The sequence below is a fragment of the Pan paniscus genome, chromosome 16, assembly GCF_029289425.2.
Source record: "Pan paniscus chromosome 16, NHGRI_mPanPan1-v2.0_pri, whole genome shotgun sequence".
Classification (NCBI taxonomy): Eukaryota; Metazoa; Chordata; class Mammalia; order Primates; family Hominidae; genus Pan; species Pan paniscus.
This window is the reverse complement of record NC_073265.2, coordinates 58,454,785-58,473,588: the sequence shown is the minus strand read 5'-3', so window position 1 is coordinate 58,473,588 and position 18,804 is coordinate 58,454,785. Positions and strand designations below refer to the sequence as shown.

Genomic DNA, 18,804 nt, shown 5'->3' with positions numbered 1-18,804 from the left:
GAAAGGGGTCTCTTAAGACTCACAAGGAAGTGTGCAAATCCCCCCGTTTTTTTCTCTCTTCACTCTCTCAAGCCCAGCCACCCATCACAGCTGTGGCAGCAGTGGCAATGGAGGTTACTAAGAACTAAAACTCTGAGAGAGGGAATCTACCTCTCTGATCACAGAAGCTGTGGTCCCAAGAGGATGTGGTGAATCCCTTTTGCTTCTCTCTCTGTCCTCCTGCCACTTGGCCCTGAATATGGGCACAGCTGCAGGGAGTGAACATTAAAGAGGGATAAAGATCCACTTTCTGATCAGAAAAGGGGAGCCATGCAGAATTAGAAATTACTGGGAGATCACAGACAAGGAACATGGGAGAGCAACACCTCAAAGTTGTTTTATGAACTCCTGGACTCACCCTCGAGTGGCACATGCATACATCTGACCCAAACAAACATACACAGACTTTGAGAATTATGAACAGACCACCCCTCAAGTTCCAGACTGGCAATGGGTGGTACACATGTGGGACAGAAGCAAGTAATATCGCAAAAGTTTTGAAAATCAAACTGATGTTGTAACTACAATCCACAGAAATTTGCAGTGTGACTCTAACTGGGTTGACTGTCTACTAAAACAAATATATCAACATTTTGCATAGTATTTAAACAAGACCCAACGTCTCCTAACATAATAGTCAAATGTCCAGGATATAATCCAAAATTACTAGGTATACAAGGAATCAAAAAAACTCAACTTGCACAGGAAAAATACTAACATCAAGAAAACAAAGATATTGAAATTATCTAAGATATTAAAGATATTTAGAGCCATTATTACAGAATGCTTTAACAAGTAAGTGCAAACATTCTTGAAACAGAGATAAACTCAGAAAAAAAAATAGAACATGAAAGAAGAACCAAATGGAAATTTTAGAAGTGGAAAAATACCAATAACCAAAATAAAAAGCTCACTAAATGAGCTCAATAGCCGAATGAAGACGACAGAAGAAAAAGTCAGTGAACTTACTACAGATGAATAAAAATGATCCAATCTGAACATAGACAAAGATTGGGGAGAAAAGGTCAACATCAATCACATTTCTGTACATTAACAATGAACAATTTGGAACCCTCACATTTAAAAATAATACCGTTCAAAATAGCTCCATAAAAAACAAATACTTGAGCATAAACATATTAGAACATGTACAAGAGCTATATGCTAACAACAACGAAATGCTGATGTATGCATCAGGAAAATCTGAGTAAGTAGAAAGATATCCTGTGTTCATAGATCAGAAAGCTCAACATTGTAAAGATGTCAATTCTCCCCAAACTGGTCTAGAAATTTAATGCAACTCCAATCAAAATTCCAGGATTTTTTGTAGTTATAGACAAGCTGATTCCAAGATTATTATGGAAAGGCAAAAGAACTAGAGAAGACAAAACTATTTTTAAAATAAATAAAGTTGAAGGAATTATACTACCTAATTTTAAGGCTTTAAGCTACTTACCAAGACAATGTGATATTGCTGAAGGGAGAGATCAATCAATGGAAAAGAATAGAGTGTTCACAAATATATCCACACAAACAGGGTCAACTGATTTTTGTCAAAGGTTCAAAGACATATAGTGAGGAAAGGATTGTCTTTTCAACAAATGGTGTTGGAACAACTGTGCATCCATATGCAAAGAAAAAAATAAAATTTCACCTAAACCCTCATGTTATACAAAAATTCACTCAAAATAAACTTAAATGTAAAATATAAAACTGTAAAACTTGTACCTAGAAAATGACAAAGAAGAAGAAAATCTTTGTTACCTGAAGTTAAGCAGAGTTCTGAGATATGACACCAAAAACATAATCCATAAAATTAAAAGTTATAAATTGGACTTCAACAAAATTAAAAATTTATGCTCTGGAAAGGTATCTTTAACATAACATAAGGACAAGCTACTGACAGGGAGATAATACCTGCAAATCGCTTATGGAACAAAGGACTTCTGTCCAACAAATATATAGAACACTCAAAACTCAACAGTAAGAAAACAATATAATTTAAATATGAGCAAAAGTACATGATTAGAATAGCTTAAAAAACAAACAAACAAACAAACAAAAACAACTGGTAATTCCAAATGCTGCTAAAGATACAGAGCAATAGGAAATCTCATTCATTACTGGTGGAAATAAAAAATGGCACAACCACCTGAAAGACAGTTTGGCAGTTTCTAACAGAGCTAAGTATACATTTATCATATGACACAGCAGTCAAACTTCTAGATACTTACTAAACTGAACTGAAAACTTGTATTCAGACAAAAACCTATACACCAATATTTAATGAAGCTTTATTCATAATCACCAAAACCTGGAAGCAACCAAAATGTCCGGGTGAATGGATAAACAAACTGTGGTATTCCTATACAATAAAATACTATGCAGAAATGAAAAGGAATGAACTATTTGATTTATGAAACAATATGAATAAACCTTAAATGTATTTTTCTAAATGAAAGAAGTCAGATCCAAAAGCAATATATTATACGATTGCATTCAGATGACACAATGGAAAATGCAAAACTACAGGAGATTTTGGTTGTCAGGAGAGGAGTTGGGGTATGGAGTAGTGGCTGACTACAAAGGGGATGCATGGAGAAATTTTTTAGTGTGATGAAGTTGTTCTGTATGACACTGAAGTGGTGTATACATGATGTTATGCATTTGTCAAAACCCACAGAACCGCACATCACAAAGACTGAACTTTAATGTATGCAAATTTTAAAAAATCAACAAAGATGCTGGGGGAATTTTAAGATAGAATGCAGTCCATGACAAATGAATCTGGCTGTATTATAAATGAATGGCATAACCCAGCTAAAGGGGGTAGGGTAAATTTATTTCTCACAGGGGTACTGGTTAACAATTGTGAACTTGCTTTACTGAGATGGAACAAACAAGTAAATGGATGATCAAGGCCAGGTTTCTGTTAGAAAGGAAAGTTACAGATAAGCAAAGTGGGGAAGCCTGGAATGAACCCTGTGGTACTGGATTAGTCACAGACATCAGTATGAACTTAATATATATTATATATACAGCAAAATATATAATACAAATAGATAGGTACAGAAACAATTATAGATGTACATAAATACATGATTAATATACAAATGTATTATTTCCTAGCTCTATCCTCTGAGAAGGCCTTGAAATGGTGATACCCCTGTATCAACAAGTATATCCAGTACCCAGAGAGACAATGGATCTAAACACAATTCTCCAATACAAGAAACCAGGGCTCCTGGTGGAAATGGCTGATTCTAGGGGTAGGGCAGAGAAAATATATGATAAGCCTGGAGTATCTTGTAGTACCAGAAATTAAGGAAGTATTCAAAAAAGAAAAGGACGGGACATGTCAAAGGAATACAGGGACCAACACTGGAACAATTTTAGCAACAAAATAACATAGTATTGAATTATAAGCCAATGTATAAAATAAGTATACATATTGATATAAATGACTGAATAAATAAATGGAAGAGAAGGGACAAAGGCTTACTTACAGAAGAAAACTTAATAACATATAGATATACCCTATCCATAAGATGAAACAATCTCCCACCCTTTTGATCGTGGGCTGAAATTAGCAACTCATTTCTAAAGAATATAATACAAAAAGACAAAAATATCAACTTTACAGTGAGGAAATCTGATAAACAGTACCTTAGCCAAGTAATGCTGTCATCATGCACTTTGATAAGATGTGAGGAAAAGGGCATTTCCCTCTGTGTATTCTTCCTAAAACTCATAACCTCAGTCTAATCACAAGAAAAGCATCAGACAAACACAAATTGAGAGACACTCTGCAAAATATCTGACTGGTACTAGTACTCAGAACTATCAAGTTTATGAAAAACAAAGAAAGGCAGAGAAACTGTCATAGACTATAGGAGATTTAGGGAGAGATGACAAATGTAACACGTAATCCTGGAATGGATTCAAGAACAGGAGACCCAGTGGAAAATCTGGCAAAATCTCAATTTGGAATCTGGAGTTTGGTTGGTAGTAAGGTACCTGTTGGTTTCTTGGTTTTGAAAAATGCACTTGGTTTTGTAAACTGTTATTATTATGGCAAGCTGTGTGAGGAATATAAAGGAATATAAAACTCTTTGTATTATCTTTGTAACTCTTCTATACACCTAAACTTCTACCAAAATAAAAAGGTTGTTTTTAATGGTCAAAGGACCTGAATAGATCCTTCACCAAAGAGAATATAACAAAACATACGACAAAATGCGCAACATCACTAGCTATCAGGAAAGTGAAAAATGAAACTCATTATCAGGTACCACTACAAATCTATTAGAATGGCTAAAATGAGAAAGATTGAACATACCAAGTGCTGACAACTGTGCAGAACAACTAGAACACTCATACATTGCTGATGGAAATACAAAGTGGAAATAGCCATTTTAGAAAACAGTTTGTCAATTTCTTGACAATAAACATCTACCATATGACCCACCAATCCCATACCTATGTATTTTTACCCAACAGAAATGAGAACTCATTTGCACAAAATCCTATACACAAATGTTTATAGAAGCTCTATTCAAAATAGCTAAAAACTGGAAACAACTCAAATGTCCTCCAATTAATAAACTTATAAACAAACTGTGGTACATCCATACAACTGAATACTACTCAGTAATAAAAAGGAATAAAATATCAATACACAGAACAACTTATATGAATCTTATAAGGCATATGCTGAGTAAATGGATATGTAACAGTCTTAAATGGCTTCATGCTCTATTATTCCACTTCATGACCATTTTTGAAAAGACAAAAGTAAAATGGCAGAGTTACCAGGTATTGAGGGGTGGGGGGGAGCACAACTACACAGGGATAACACAAGGAGTTTTTTGAGCTAAGGAAACTATTCTGGATATTGACTGTGATGGTGGTTAGATAAATCTACACATGTTGAAATATATCAACTATACATAGGAAAAGTCAGTTTTACTGCATGTTCATTTAAACAAATAAAATTTATGATACTTAAAAGAATTTTAAATCAAAGGCCTTTTCAGGATTATTTAGTTTGGATCTTATAGTCTGTGAAAATCCTCTTGTTTATTCTGCCTACTTTTCAGATAGAGCAAGTGACAAATAGCTCAGTCGTGACATGTAAAATCACTAGAGGGATCAATGGTCTAAATGTCAGTTCCCCTAAGCAATGTATCACCTGCAAAGGAGTCTGATCTGCTCATCACCACTATACCACCTAATTGAAAAGTAAATCCTGACATCTGCTTAGTGGTATCATAAAAGAACTTTCATTAAAGCTCTTTTAAAAATACTGATTTACAGTCAGTAGAGAATTCCACATTGTTGGTCAGGGAGAGGAATATGATTAATTCTGCTTCCATTGCATAATAAGCATTCTGAAAATAAAAAGTAAAACAGGCCAGGCAAGGTGGCTAATGCTTGTAATCCCAGGACTTTGGGAGGCCAAGGTGGGCAGATCACCTGAGGTCAGGAGTTTGAGATCAGCCTGGCCAACATGGTGAAACCCTGTCTCTACCAAAAATACAAAAAAATTAGCTGGGTGTGGTGGCACACGCCTGTAATCCCAGCTACTCGGGAGGCTGAGTCATGAGAATCACTTAAGCCTGGGAGACAGAGGTTGCAGTGAGCTGAGATCGTGCCACTGCACTCCAGCCTGGGTCACAGAGTGAGATTCCATCTCAAAAAAAAAAAAAAAAAAAAAAGTAAAACAATCATTTGTTTCTAACTTTTTTATCAGGGAAAAAATAGTCGCTTTATTTGAATAAGTAGGATGAGGAATGCAAGCTGGAAAACACAGTATTTCAGAAGTATCTCTACTCTTCTGCAAGAATTTCTTTATCGTACTTCAACTAATACAGTACACTACAAGCTTACAGTGAATTATTACTATACTATACATGCATGTGGTCACAAAATATAAAAATCTACATAGTAGAGGAATTTAAATTTTTTAAAACTAAGTATAAAGGTACTACCTCTTCTGAACACTTTCTATCATGTTATTTAATCTATCTGGTTCCTATATGTACCTTAGGTATTATTTTTAAAAATCATATTTAGCCAACTATTTCCATTTAACCTAAACTCAATTATTTGTTTTTAAGGATACTGTTGTTTCTCAGTTGGGCTAGTAAATTTAGCAACACCTTCAGATTATTATATTTAAAAGAATATGAGTTTTTTTTTTAAAGCCGATCAGCAACTGCACTAATTTCAAATGAAAAACAAAAAGCCTCTATAAGGAACAGTTTTTGCCTTAAGGCCTTTTCTTGTCATAATATTACATCCAATTATAAGTTAAATGATCTGCTTCAAGAATTTAGGTTATTTTCCCCAGGAACACATTTGGAAAAACTGATGACATTACCTGGTACCATATCCTTTCTAACTGAAGCCATGTGTGTGCAGTAGCTATAATTCACTAAGGTCAGTTTAGTTTTGACACCCATTAAAACCCACTGAATGGAGTACCTATTGCAAATCTGTATGCTTACTGCTCCATGTAATCTTCTCACTTGATGTTCAACTTACTAAACAAAGGCTGTTTTATTAATAATAATCAAAATCTGACTTCCAAAGATGCACTGCACCTGTCAAAAGTTTCAGTAGGTTAGTAAATTTCCTGTCTCTTCTCTCTGTAGCATTGCGTGTGTTTAAGTCACTACTATATTTTAACGTCCATAAACACAGGAGTTTTTTCCCATCTTTTTCAAAGAATCAAGAAAACTTCAGTTAATTAGTATTACACCATTCACAGTTAAACTTCCAGCTCTCTTCAAAAGTTGCCAATTAATAAGAATTTTTACATATGAACTAAACCCAACAGGATGCTTTACCTTACTGGCCACTGAAATGCTAAGTTCACAGAAATCAACATTACCTAGTAACATTTTAAAGATTAAACCACCTATCTCTATAAAAGTAGCTACTACTTTCCTTCACCCAAATTAGTATCATCCAAACTTAAATATCACAATAGCCATCTCTACACTTAAGCAAATCAAATGAACTTTCCACCCATTATTCCAAAAGTTCTTCTTTCAGAAATGAAGTTTTATATAAAATATATTTAGGCTATTTGTTTAGAAACATTAAAGGTCAGAATAAGAAATTATCCATAAATAATGTTAAATCATCGAAGAATCAAGAAGGGATTTGGGATGGAGAACTTGGTATGTACTGAAATTAAGAAGGCCTCATGTGACACTTAACACTATGTAGCCCAAACCTGTGTTACAAGTATATTTAACCACTTGCTAATAGTTCTGATAAAAAGTTTTATGATTGAAATCAATGCCTGTGTAGACTATAAATCTCATATACCTATGCTTACTCCAATCCACCATTACTGAAGTTTCCTATTGCTACATTGGGAAACTACATGATACAGAATTGTAACCAGGACTATCACTAAGAAAACTACAAATAACTGTCTTTTAGAAGGCATTTAACGATTGGTAAGAATACCGCAGTTTTTCCATGAAGGGTAGACCCACACTCGGCACACAGTGGGAGCACAAGAGAGAATTGTATATGAGGAAGACAGAAGCTCTAAGAGCAGTGACCAACAGATAGTAAATCTCTTCCATTATTTTAAAAGTCTATCTATCTCAGAAAAGCCATATTGAAAAATTTATTTTAATTTGCTTCTGAGTTGGCAGTTCTTCACTATAGGTGAATACTGGTTTAAAGCAACTGTTGATTTTTTTTTTTAATTGGGTAAGTACTCTCTGACTGTTGAATTTAGGAGGTGAAAGCAAGGCTGGGAACCATGGTTCATGCCTATAATCCCATCATTTTGGGAGGCCAAGGTGTAAGGATAGTTTGAGCCCAGGAGCTCAAGACCAGCCTGGGTAACATAGTGAGACTCCATCTCTACAGAAGATGTAAAAAATAGCCAGATGTGGTACAGTGTGCTTATAGTCCCAGTTCATTGGGAGGCTGAGGTAGGAAGACTGTTCGAGCTGAGGAGGTCAAGGCTACAGTGAGCCTGTGCTCATACCAATGCACTCCAGCCTGGGTGACAGAGCCAGACCCTTTCTCAAAAATAACAATAATAATAATAATAGGAGGAGGAGGAAAAAGCAAAAACAGAGCTGCCTTTAGCACTTTAGAGTCTTTACCAAGAAAAGTAAAATGGAGTACATGGTCATTCTTAAGGCCTTTTTAAAAATTCCTCAGTGGGTATCTGATTAAATCTTAAATTGTCCTCTACGTCTGGATTTTTGAACTCAAAATTCCTCACTGCTTTTGAAGCAGAAAATAGAAAAAAAGAGAGATAAATGAGGTTTCTAACTCAATGCAAAGAAAAAACAAAGTAAGCCTTTGTTAACAGTATCTGTTAAGCATCTAGTATGTAAAACACTGCTGTAGTGATGGGATGAGGAAAGGGCCAAAACAAAGAACACTAGTACTGGCTTTCAAAGAGCTTACATAAATATGGAATACATGAAGAATTCTTTATAAAGCAATGCTATATGTTTTGCTTGTTTTTATAAGTATACTGCTAGACAGGCAAGGGCAGATACTATGTCTGTCTTGTTTACCACAATAGCCCCAGTGCCTACTACAATGACTAGACACAGCAAGCACTAAAAAAAATTTGTTGTATAAATGAAGACTTTCAACAGCTATGTCAATACTGACACTTGGCTTCCTTGACTCCAGTGATCTAGCCCTCTTTGACAGGCAGAACAATGGCCCTCCAAAGATATCTGTGCCCTTAAGCACTGGAATCTAAGTTACCTTACATGGCAAAAGGGACTTGCAGTTGTAATTAAGGTTAAGGAACTTGAGATGGGAGAGATTACTCTGTATTATCCAGGTAGGCCCAATCTCATCACATGAGGCTTTTGAAGTGGAAGAGGAAGACAGAAGGTGGATCAGAGAGTTTAAATCAAAGGAGAAGGAAATACTGGAAGCTTGAGAGGGACTTGACCTTTGTTACTGGCTTTGAAGATGAAGGAGGGCCACATGCCAGGGAACGAGGGTGGAATGTAGGTGCTAGAAAGGGCTCTGATCAAGACAAATGCTACAACCACAAGGAAGTGAATTCTACCAAAACCCCATATAAGCAAGGAAACTGATCTTGCCCTACAGCCTCCAGAAAGGAACATGGCCATGCTGAAATTTTTATTTTAACCCAATGAGACCTGGATTGGCCTACTGACTCACAGAACTGTAAGATTAAAAAGCTTTCTGTTTAAGCTACCAAGTTTGTATTGATTTATGATGGTAGCAATAGAAAACTAATATGCCCCTTATCGCTTCTACTCTAGCAACCCAAATATATAGCTTTTCTTGTCAACACCCTGATACTGGTTCAATAAAAGATTTAACATTCTGAAATGCTTTGATATGATCATAATCTCCTATTCTTACCTCTTCTGCTTCATATTCCCTACATCTGTCATTATCAAAGAAAGACCTTGTTTAAAAGAACAATATGTAGAAACAAAATGCCACTTATCAATCATGAATTAGTATTTTCTAGTTAGAATGTTTGGTCAGCTTTATATCCAAAAGTATAAAACGACACAACAGAATAGTTGTAACAAACTGCAAATTTCATATGCCTTGCAACATTGCAGTACCAAGGACCCAAACTGAAATGTGTAATTAAACAACCCAGTGTGTCAAATTCTGATTTACTTTTAAAGAAACTGTATTTTAAATCTGGAACCATTTCTTTGCCTCTTTATATTTATGCACTTGCTCTAAAATATTAAAAACAACCTCATAAACAATCTGTTTAACAGTAATTAGAATTTTATCTAGTTAAAACAACAGCAGAGCATGCCACAACACAGATGGCACGAAACTTTCTCCTTGCCTGATTAGTGTCAAAAAATTGTTCTCCAATTTCATGATTAGGAAAAATTTTGTCACAGGCTATCTCACAAAATACTAGTGAAAGGACAGTTTTATTAAGGAAGTCTTTGCTCTGCATATATCTTAATTATTTCTCAATGTAAAAAATTGTCTTACTACTCTGATAAAACCCAGCCAAATAAGTGATTAAGGAATCATAACGGATAGAAGTCTGTACCACTGATTTCACTCTAGTTCCAATTCCTTAAGCACACTAATTCTTTTTGGAGTAGAGGTTCCCAGACTATGATGCATGAATCACCTGGGGCGTGTTTAAAACTTCCAATGACCAAGTTCTAACCCATATCAATTAAATCAAAAGGTCTGGGGATAAGAGAAGCATAAAAGTTTTTAAACTCCCCAAGTGGCTCCAGTATGGTTTAAGGCATGGTACAGTGCACTGAATGGAGTCAGGAGGCCTGGGATCTGGCACTGGCCGTGCCACCAGAAAGCTTGGGTACGTCACTGGGTAGCCATTTCCTCATCTATAAAAATATAGGATTGGACAAGTTATTTCTAATATCTAACATTTTATAAGAGGATGAGATTCCTTAGTTTTCTTCAAAAGATTAAATCACCTCAACATTTAAACTATGCAAAAAAATTGAAATCCATGATCTGATGATGCTTATTCCTACCTGTTAAAATCTTATTTTTATAAAGATTATTTTATAGTAGAGATCAAATTCAACTACATTTCAATTGCACAGATTTTTATATATCCTTATGCTCATCCATGTCATAAAAGGGTATATATGTTAGGAATGACTGGAAGCTTGAATTATCTCAAAATACAGCTTGCTATCAGATTATTTCTAGAATTCCTATTAAAATATACTGCATGTATTCTGATTTTCTTGAATAGCATTCCTGGTTTTGCTTAGCTCCTGAAGATACAAAATGACTTGAACTTTTCATTAACATTATTTCATAAAAGCAAATCATTAAGGAAACAAGAAACAGTTGAAATAATCCCTGAGTATCAAGTTATTCTGTATACAGTCTCAAACCAAATTCTTACCCTTGACCAGCCCTCTTACAAATGTACACTACCAGTTATGAGGGTGCTTGGAAAAAGGTTAATTCATTCAACAAGTTAAGCATTTTTATAGTTCTAGAGTTTGGGGACCGGGTGGCGGACTTCTAATACATCCCTGCAGTGATCCCTGCCTTCTGATAGACACATGTTGTGTAACCCTCTTTAAGTGTGGGCTAGACCTAGTAACTTGCTTATAAAGAAGAAAATATTGGCCAAGCATGGTGGTTCACGCCTGTAATCCCAAGACTTTGGGAGGCCAAGGCAGGAGGATCACTTGAGCCCAGGAGTTCAAGACCAGCCTGGGCAACATAGTAAGACTCTGTCTCAATTTTTAAAAATAAAGAAAATATGGCAACAGTGATGGGAAGTCACTTCTGTAATTAGGTTATAAAAATTGTGATGTGCTTCTTGCTAGCACTCTCTTTTGCTGGCACTTTTTCTTGCCCTCTTGCTTGTTTGCTCTAAGTCAACTGCCATATTGTGAGATGCTCTATGGGGCCCTTTGGCACGGGTCCAAGGGAGGCCTCTGGCCAACAGCCTGAGAAGAAATGAATCCTGCCTTATGAGTGACCTAGAAAATGGATCCTTTCACATCAAGATTTCTGATGAGACTTCAGGCCCTGTCAACACATTGGTTCATAACCTTGTAAGAGACCCAGCACCTATGCTGTTCCTGGATTCCTGACTCACTGCAATATAATAAATGTGTGTTTTGAGTGGCTATGTTTTAAAGTAATTTGTTATGCAACAATGGGTAACTAATATAGGCATGTAGCAATGAATAAAAACACTGCAGTCAAAGAACCAATAGTTGAGTAATAACATAGATCAAGGTATCGACAATCCAGTAATGGGTGAGACATGTAAATAAATGTAATAAAGTATTTTAGGGGCTCTGATAAAAGCATACATGTGTTTGAATGCCACATGCAGGGTTTTTTAAAAAAAAGAAAAAAGTATACATGTGAGGGGTAAGGTACAGACATAAGAAAGGATATGTATATAAAAAGGCTCAGGCACTGATGTTCTTTAAAAGGGAAGAATGTGAATTATAAGCATCAAAGAAATACAATGGTCACTTTGGAAAACTAAAGGTAATCCCAATTATTTCCCACCTATTCAAGAAAACTGCTGCAGCAATTTTCTCTTCCTTCTACTGCATTGTCAAATATTCCCTCTCTACTGGATTATTCCTATCACATTAAACATAGAACCAAAAAATTTTTTAAAGCCCACTCTCTTAACTCTACACACCAAATGTGCATAGTTCCCCCTTTACAATAAAACTCAAAAGTGTTATCTACACTCACTGTCTCCACATCTCCCATTTTCTCCTGAATCCATATCAACCAAGCTTTTCATCCCATCTGTCTACCAACTTGCACTTATTTAAGGTCACCAACATCTTCCACATTGCTAAACACAACAATCGATTCTCCGACTTCCTCTTATTTTACCTATGAGCAGCAGCTGACACAAACAATAATTCCGTCCTTGAAATACATGGTTCTCAAAATACCCACCTCTACTGGTTTTAATCTTATTAGGTTGGTGCAAAAATAACTGCGGTTTTGTACCGTGAATTTTAAATCATTATATTATAACTAGGCTCAAACACATCTTTATTCATCAAAATAGGAAACATTACAATCAACACATTTTTGCCAATGAGAAATAAGTTTATTTATTCCTGTAGTGCAAAAATGTGTGATCTGGGATTCGATAAACTCTTGGAAAGCTTTTTCTGCATTCTGGTTGTGGAAACATCTTCCCTGCAAAAAGTTGCTGAGATGCTTGAAGAAGTGGTAGTCAGTTGGCAAGAAGTCAGGTGAATACGGTGGATGAGGCAAAACTTTGTGCCCAATTCATTCAACTTTTGAAGCGTTGATTGTGCAACACATTGTCAGGCATTGCTGTGCCGAAGGACTGGGCCCTTTATGTTGATCAATGCTGGCTGCAGGCGTTGCAGCTTTCCATGCATCTCAGAGATTTGTTGAGCATACTTCTCAGATGTAATGGTTTTGCTGGAACTCAGAAAGCTGTAGTGGATCAGACCGGCAGCAGACCATCAAACAGTGACCATGAACATTTTGGTACAAGTTTGGCTTTGGGAAGTGCTCTGGAGCTTCTTCTCAGTCCAACCACCAAGCTGGTCATCAGCGGTTGTCATATAAAATCCACTTACCAACGCACGTCACAATCTGATCAAGAAATGGCTCATTGTTGTTACACAAAGTAAGAGAAGACAACACTTCAAAATGACGATTGTTTTTATTTTCAGTCAGCTCATGAGGCACCCACTTATCGAGCTTTTACAACCTTCTAATTTGCTTCAAATGCTGAATGACCGTAGGATGGTTGATGTTGAGTTCTTGGCAACTTCTAGTGTTGTAAGAGGATCAGCTTCGATGACTGCTCTCAATTGGTCGTTGCCAACTTTCGATGGCCGGCCACAACACTCCTCATCTTCATGGCTCTCGTCTCCTTTGCAAAAGTTCTTGAACCACCACTGCACTGTACCTTTGTTAGCAATTTCTGGGCCAAATGCATTGTTGATGCTGCGAGTTGTCTCTGCTGCTTTATGACCCATTTTGAACTTGAATAAGAAAATCACTTGAATTTGCTTTTTGTCTAACATCATTTCCATAGTCTAAAATAAATATAAAATAAACAGCAAGTAATAAGTCATTAGCAAAACAAAGCAAGAAATGCACATTAAAATTATGTATAACATAACCACATTTATTTAAGAATGTATTCCAATACCAAACAGCAAATTTAAACAATGCAAAAACCGCAATTATGTCTGCACCAGCCTAACACTCCATGCTCACTCCACTTCAGTCACATTAGCCTCCTCCTTGTTCCTTGAACATACTAGGCACACACTTTTCTCAAATCTGTTACCCTTGCTATACCTTAGAACAGGAATGTTCTTCCCTGAGATATCTGCACAGATTCCTTGTAGGTCTTCACTCAAATGTCACAATCCTTCCCAGGCCTGCCCTCCTCCAACTGCCATGCCTTCCAACACTCCCCCATCCCCTTTCCCTCCTTTATTTTGCTATCTGATACAGTATATATTTTATCTGTTAGTTTCAGTTTCCCTCTCAGCTAGAATGTAAGCTCCATAGAGGCAGAAATTTTTGTCTGTTTTGTTTACTGTTGTATGTGATACAACAGTACCTGGCAATAGTAGGAATGGTATTAATATTTGTTTAATGAATGAATGAACCAACCAAGGGAATTCTCTCACTGATTTAATGTAATATAGGGGAGTAATTTAATAGTTTCAAAGGTACCAAAATATTACATTCATATTTCAATCATTGTGATTTGTGTTCTGACAGATTTAACACCCTCATTATACACACCAGGGCTATATTAAATTAGTTTGCATTCCCCTGAAAACATACCAATCAGGAGAAAACATCCAGAATTGTCTTAGACAACAAGGAGCAACAAGACTGATTTTAAAAAATAGTTTTCCATGGATAATCTAAAGTAGACAATCCACATACAATATGTCACAAAATCTGATACAGACTTTCAAAGTCTAGAGGTGAAAGAGAAGGTAAGTAAAAATTTCAAATTTTGTTAATACACACAAACACACACACACACAAACTCTAAGGAGATTTTATCAATTCTTTCATAGGTAACTTGTAACCTTTGATGTGTTTTCCATCCATTTGCCAATATACGTATTTTTTTACTTCTCTTTTTCTAAGCTATCAGTGATTTTAAAAAAAAATTTAGCTGAGACTATATTTACACAGTGTCCCAAAGACAAAAACAAGACTTGATTGTGCTGAGATAAAATACTTATAAATATCATTTTTACATTTGTATGTATATGTTCTTTACACATTTCCCAAGTGCTTTCACATCTTTATTATGCTCTTCACACTGACACGAATAAATAGGCAGGCAGATTTTATCACATCCTCCCCCACCTCCCACATACATACACATACTTTGCAGATGGAAAAAAGTGACTCTCAAAGAGATTAACTGGCCTGCTCAAGGTCACAGAGCTACAAGCAGTTCAACCTGAACTATAATTAGGTTTTTTTGAATCCAAGTTCACTATTTTCTTTCACAACATATTACCTCACCCAGTAATTAAAGAAAGGTACATTGCATTTATCTATAAAGACTATATAAGTATCTTCCTTCTGGATTAGAGATTTTCACATTCCAATCCATTATAAAAGTGCTTTGCAGATGGTACAAATATGCTACTCTTCTTATTTTTTAAAAAAGAAAAGTCCAAGAAAATAAAAATAAAGAAAATTGAGTCAAGCAGTAGTAACATGAGATTAATGGTTACTTTCTGCACACAGGATCAATGTTTTAGAACAACCCCTGAACTATCAAACAGATACCAAATACCACTTCAAGTGCCAGAGGAAGATATTTAACAGATGCCATTCTGGGTAAAATTGCCGTTTATTACTGCCAGAACCCATACCTACATCACTATCTGAAAAATCCTGGTAATCTGGACTAAAAATAATAAGAATGAATTATTTTTACCCTTCTCTCCTAAGATTTAGCTCAGGTTCAGATAAACAAATGGTTCCATGAGTCACTTCATCTGGACTTCTTCCTGTCTCCTTTAATATTCTAAGAAGAGAGAAAAGAGATTCCTTTATCATTCCAGCTGCAAGAACACTCTAAGGCAATCCAAAAGTGGGTCACAAACCAAAGACCTCAAAGAGAGTACATTTTATGTAAGATTAAAAACTCTGTTCTTCCCACCATCAGAGACCAACTGCATGTCTCTGACCCATATTAAAATTCCTTAGTATAAATCTAGATTCATTTTTGAAGCCTAGTCAGGCTTACTTGGGACTCTCAAACTGCAAATACAGCTGCATGCCCAGTGGGCAACAGCCCACATGGAATTAATGGAATCTGGCCTAGGTAGGGAGAGGAACTGTTTTCTAGGGCCAAGGCCGACTAAACTAAAAATAGGTAAGGCTTCAGTACACATGGTTTTGGCTTTGTGGGACAGTATTTGCTACCCTGAATACTCTTTTCTTTTCTTCTCTCATTTCTCAGCCAATACTAAGGAACTGGCATTTTACATCAGACTTTATTACAACTCCTCCAAAAAAACAGATGGTCAGAGAAGTTTAAATAATTTAACTATGAAGGTAAAAAAGACACCTACTACAAAGGAAATATGTGATCTAGTTAATAATGGTTTGAGACTAATGCCCTAGGTAATAAAAGTGATCTTAGTCTGGAATATCCACCGCAAAGCGTGTACTAGACTGAGGCAAACAAGGCATCTAGGGTACAAAATTTAAGGAGACACTTACTCTCCAGGTAGTACAAGCACAGGATTGACATCTGAGAGTCAGTGTCTCCTTAAATTTTGTACCTTAGGCGCCCCCCTTGCCTCACCCTCCTTGGAGCCCAGATCCACAGTGATACCTAGATGTTCATCAAAGGCATAGGAGATTTTTTGTGAATACAAAAATTTGAAACAAAATCTGAGCAAAATCTGAAGTTTGGGATCCTGATCACACGCATCATTATTATCTTCTGAATATAATAAGAAAAAAGTAAAGGCTTGACATTTTCACACATTATGAGGATGAAGTTGCTTCAGAAAAGGGAAACATTTATGGTATAAATGGAAAAGTATGCAATGTTTATAGGGAGATTTCCACTTCTGAATATGAAGGACATTCTGAATATGTCTGGAAATATCCTTCTCCCTAACAACCAGAAATTGGATAAAATAGAGGAAACTATTTGCTGGCACTGAACAAAGGCAGCACAAGTCTATGATACCAGACTATTGCCCTAAAAGGGCAATAATAAGAGGGCCCTCCAGCTTCTGCCTGGAGGTAATTTACAAACAATGGCGCAGGGAAAGGTAACCTCATAAGAACCTAGGAACATTGCTGAATTGAAAAGACATATATCAGAGTTTAGGGAGGCCAAAACAGCTAGAATTCAGGGGGAGGGGGAGGGGGCAGATGCCTGAGAGAAGAGATCAACACGGAAAGAGATCCCAAAAAATGCACAGCAGTCCTACTGGATCTTTGGCTGAATACAAGTTATACATGTGAAGGGTGAACCCCCAAGAGGCTGGGCAAAATAAAACATCAACCTTTAGAAAAAGAAAATTACCAGGAGTTGTAAGATAAACAACTGTCAGTGCTCACAAAAGGCCAGGAATTGTTAAAATTTGTATTACCCAAAGTGGTGAAATCTTGCTGAATAGCAGGGCAGCCATGAGTGACTCCAGAAGGACCACGCATTAGAAGTGAGGTTAAATTAGTCCTTAAGGCTACTCTAGATTCTCCCTGAAGCTGCATAAAAATAAGCTTTGAAAGGATCGAACTTATCTGTAAGTAACAGTGGCATACTAGAAAAAAACCAACATCCTTTAAAATAATGCAACCAAATCCAGCAAATAACATAAAATTCACAATAATGAGCATTCGATAAAAAACTATTAGACCTATCAAGAAGCAATAAAATGTGACTTGTGAACTAGAAAAACAGTCAATATTAACAGAACCAGAAATGAAAGAGATGATCAAATTAAGAGATGAGAACATTAAAATAGCTAAAACAAATGTTTCCTCAATAGCATAAGAGAAAACCCAAACACAATGAGGAGACAAAGAAACATAAAAGAATCAAATAAAACTTCTACATATAAAAAAATACTTGAAATAAAAATATTATTATATAAGATTTGTAGCAGATTAGCCACTACAAAAGAAAGTATTAGTAAATTGAAGACACAGGAATAAAACTATCCAAAAATGAAGACAGAGAGAAACACACACACACACACACACACACATAACCCCTCCAAAAAATAAAGATGCCATGACCTCTGTAACAATGTCGGCAATCAACATAACCATAATGAAAGCATGAAAACAAAAAGAGTAGGGCAATATTGGAAAAAATAGCTACAGAAATTTCCACTTTGTTGAAAACTACAAACCCACAGTTCCCAGAAGTTCAAGCAATATCTAGCAGGATAAACACAAACACACATTCACACATACATTGCTGAAAATAATGATAAAGAAAACATTTAAAGCAGCCAGAGGTAAAAAGGTACATTACATTCAATGGAGCAAAGATAAGTCATCACAGATTTCTCCTTGAAGCTATACAAGTCAGAAGACAATAAATTAAAATCTACAAAGTACAGAAAAGGAAAAAAACCAGGCAACCTAGTATGCAGGAAAAAGGTAACACAGCAGGCTCAGGAGTGCTATCCTTAGAAAGGCCTACTTGTAAGGTTAGGCCTTGGCTGGTGTCTAAGAACTTGAACTTCAAAAGGGTTCCTGACATTCCCTAACTAAAAAGGGTGGTTTACTGTGCCTGAAGTATTTATGCAAACAATATTCTGAACATCTGCTTTCCTTCTTGGAAACTGGAATTTTGCTACATGCTAGGCAGAGGATGCTTACCTGACCAGCTCCCAATAAAAACCTTGGGCACTGAGTCTCTAATGAGCTTCCTGTTCAACTGTATTCACATGTGTTGTCAACAATTCATTGTTAAATTAAATGTATCCTGCATGATTCCACTGGGAGAAGATTCGTGTAAGCTTGTGCCTTGTTTCCTCCAGACTTCACCCATGAACCTTTCCCATTTGCTAATTTAGCTTTGTACCCTTCTGCTGTGATAAGTCATAACCACGAGTTTGACTATATGCTAAGTCCCGAGTCCTCCTAGCCAACCACCAAACCGGAGGTGATACACTACAATTTGGGACCCAGTAAAAATATCTTTCTGAAATGTTGATGTAATTTTTCAGACACATAAAAGCCAAGAAAATCTGTCACCAGTAG

The 18,804-nt window shown here is 36.1% G+C and overlaps 1 protein-coding gene and 1 pseudogene across 3 annotated transcripts in view; both read right to left on the bottom strand.

The window, feature by feature from the left end:
• Positions 1-18,804, bottom strand: part of GLCE (glucuronic acid epimerase) — a 111,549-nt gene that overhangs the window by 62,074 nt on the left and 30,671 nt on the right. Inside the window, exon 2 of one of the 3 annotated variants that reach the window (XM_024925721.4) lies at positions 15,503-15,592. The exons of 1 other annotated variant lie outside the window; for it this stretch is intronic. The gene's annotated coding sequence lies outside the window, so the exon portion shown is untranslated. Of the gene's footprint in view, positions 1-150; positions 11,319-15,502; positions 15,593-18,804 lie in introns of those variants that run through there. One more of the 3 variants, XM_034939023.3, reaches the window with a different exon arrangement.
• On the bottom strand, positions 12,569-13,610 carry LOC129394042 (histone-lysine N-methyltransferase SETMAR-like; annotated as a pseudogene).